Below are 3,525 nucleotides of genomic sequence, written 5' to 3'. Positions count from 1 at the left end.
CTCCATGTGTTGTATTTTTTACAGATTTTTTCCTGTAATTGATATCTAGTCTTATAGCGTTGTGGTCAGAAAAGATACTTGATACAATTTCAATTTTCTTAAATTTACCAAGGCTTGATTTGTGACCCAATATATGATCTATCCTGGAGAATGTTCCATGAGCACTTGAGAAGAAAGTGTATTCTGTTGTTTTTGGATGGAATGTCCTATAAATACCAAATAAGTCCATCTTGTGTAATGTACCATTTAAAGCTTGTGTTTCCTTATCTATTTTCATTTGGGATGATCTGTCCTTTGGTGAAAGTGGGGTGTTAAAGTCCCCTACTATGATTGTTGTACTGTCAATTTCCCCTTTTATGGCTGTTAGCATGTGCCTTATGTATTGAGGTGCTCCTATGTTGGGTGCATAAATATTTACAATTGTTGTATCTTCTTCTTTGATTGATCCCTTGATCATTATGTAGTGTCTTTCTTTGCCTCTTGTAATAGTCTTTATTTTAAAGTCTATTTTGTCTGATATGAGAATTGCTACTCCAGCTTTCTTTTGATTTCCATTTGCATGGAATATCTTTTTTTCATCCCCTCACTTTCAGTCTGTATGTGCCCCTAGGTCTGAAATGGGTCTCTTGTAGACAGCATATATACGGGTCTTGTTTTTGTATCCATTCAGCCAGTCTATGTCTTTTGGTTGAAGCATTTAATCCATTTACACTTAAAGTAGTTATCAATATATATGTTCCTATTACCATTTTCTTAATTGTTTTGGGTTTGTTTTTGTAGGTCTTTTCCTTCTCTTGTGTTTCCTGCCTAGAGAATTTCCTTTAGTATTTGTTGTAAAGCTGATTTGGTGGTACTGAATTCTCTTAACTTTTGCTTGTCTGTAAAGTTTTTAATTTCTCCTTCAAATCTGAATGAGTTCCTTGCTGGGTAGAGTAATCTTGGTTGTAGGTTTTTCTCTTTCATCACTTTAAATATGTTCTGCCACTCCCTTCTGGCTTGCAGAGTTTCTGATGAAAGATCAGCTGTTAACCTTATGGGGATTCCCTTGAAAGTTATTTGTTGCATTTCAGTTGCTGCTTTAAATATTTTTTCTTTGTATCTAATTTTTGATAGTTTGATACGTGTCTTGGCATGTTTCTCCTTGGATTTATCCTGTATGAGACTCTCTGCGCTTCCTAGATGTGACTATTTCTTTTCCCATATAAGGGAAGTTTTCAACTATAATCTCTTCAAATATTTTCTCAGTCCCTTTCTTTTGCTCTTCTTCTTCTGAGACCCCTATAATTCAAATGTTGGTTTGTTTAATGTTGTCCCAGAAGTCTCTGAGATTGTCCTCAATTCTTTTCATTCTTTTTTCTTTACTCTGCTCTGCAGTAGTTATTTCCACTATTTTATCTTTCAGGTCGCTTATCCGTTCTTCTGCCTCAGTTATTCTTTTATTGATTCCTTCTAGAGAATTCTTAATTTCATTCATTGTGTTGTTCATCAATGTTTGTTTGCTCTTTAGTTCTTCTAGGTCCTTGTTAAACATTTCTTGTATTTTCTCCATTCTCTTTCCAAGGTTTTGGATCTTTACTATCATTATTCTGAATTCTTTTTCAGGTAGACTGCCTATTTCCTCTCATTTGTTTGCTCTGGTAGGTTTTTTCCTTGCTCCTTCATTTGCTGTGTGCTTCTCTGTCTTCTCATTTTGCTTAACTTATTGTGTTTGGGGTCTCCTTTTCACAGGCTGCAGGTTCACAGTTCCCGTTGTTTTTGGTGTTGCCCCTAGTGGCTAAGGTTGATTCAGTGGGTTGTGTAGGCTTCCGGGTGGAGGAGACTGGTGCCTCTGTTCTGCTGGATAAGGCTGGATCTTGTCTTTCTGGTGGGCAGGACCATGTCCAACGGTGTGTTTAGGGTGTCTGTGACCTTATTATGATTTTAGGCAGCCTCTCTGCTAATGGGTGGGGTTGTGTTCCTGTCTTGCTAGTTGTTTGGCATGGGGTGTCCAGCACTGTAGCTTGCTGGTCATTGAGTTGAGCTGGGTCTCAGCATTGAGATGGAGATCTCTGTGAGAGCTTTCGCCGATTGATATTACGTGGAGCTGGGAGGTCTCTGGTGGACCAATGTCCTGAACTTTGCTCTCCCACCTCAAAGGCACAGGCCTGACACCCGGCCAGAGCACCAAGACCCTGTCAGCCACATGGCTCAGAAGAAAAGGGAGAGAAAAAAAGAAAGAAAGAAATAATAAAATAAAGTTATTAAAATAAAAAAAATTATTAAAAATAAAATAATTAAAAAGTCATAAAAAGAAGAAAGACGAGAGCAACCGAACCAATAAGCAAATCCACCAATGGTAACAAGCACTAAAAACTATACTAAAAAAAGAAACCCTAGGACAAATGGTAAAACCAAACGATACAGACAAAATCACACAAAGAAACATACATATAGACACTCACAAAAAGAAAAAAAGGAAAAAAATATATATACCTATATATATGAGAAAAAAAAAAGGAAGAGAGCAACCAAATCAATAAACAAATCTACCAATGAAAATAAACTCTAAATACTAAACTAAGATAAACATAAAACCCAAAACAAATTAGATGCAGAAAGCAAATCTCAAGTCTACAGCTGCTCCCAAAGTCCATCCACCTCCTCAATTTGGGATGATTCGTTGTCTATTCAGGTATTCCACAGATGCAGGGTACATCAAGTTGACTGTGGAGATGTAATCCGCTGCTCCTGAGGCTGCTGGGAGAGATTTCCCTTTCTCTCCTTTGTTCGCACAGCTCCTGGGGTTCAGCTTTGGATTTGGCCCCACCTCTGCGTGTAGGTCACCTCAGGGCATCTGTTCTTTGCCCAGACAGAACAGGGTTAAGGAAGCAGCTGATTTGGGGGCTCTGGCTCACTCAGGCCAGGGGTAGGGAGGGTTACAGAATGCGGGGCGAGCCTGTGGCAGCAGAGGCCAGCATGACATTGCAACAGCCTGGGGTGCGCTGTGTGTTCTCCCGGGGAAGTTGTCCCTGCATCACAGAACCCTGGCAGTGGCAGGCTGCACAGGCTCCTGGGAGAGGAGGTGTGGATAGTGACCTGTGCTTCCACACAGGCTTCTTGGTGGCTGCAGCAGCAGCCTTAGAGTTTCATGCCCATCTCTGGTGTCCGCGCTGATAGCTGTGGCTCCTGCCTGTCTCTGGAGCTCGTTTAGGTGGTGCTCTGAATCCCCTCTCCTCGCGCACCCCGAAACAATGGTCTCTTGCTTCTTAGGCAAGTCCAGACCTTTCCCGGACTCCCTCCCGGCTAGCCGTGGTGCACTAACCCCTTCAGGCTGTGTTCAAGCCGCCAACCCCAGTCCTCTCCTTGGGATCTGACCTCTGAAGCCCGAGCCTCAGCTCCCAGCCCCCGCCCGCCCCGGCGGGTGAGCAGACAAGCCTCTTGGGCTGGTGAGTGCTGGTCGGCACCGGTCCTTTGTGCGGGAATCTCTCTGCTTTGCCCCCTGCACCCCTGTTGCTGCGCTCTCCCCCATGGCTCCAAAGCTTCCCC

The sequence above is a fragment of the Globicephala melas genome, chromosome 2 (assembly GCF_963455315.2).
Source record: "Globicephala melas chromosome 2, mGloMel1.2, whole genome shotgun sequence".
NCBI classification, from domain to species: Eukaryota; Metazoa; Chordata; class Mammalia; order Artiodactyla; family Delphinidae; genus Globicephala; species Globicephala melas.
The sequence above is the reverse complement of the archived record's forward strand: the minus strand, read 5'-3'. Positions refer to the sequence as shown.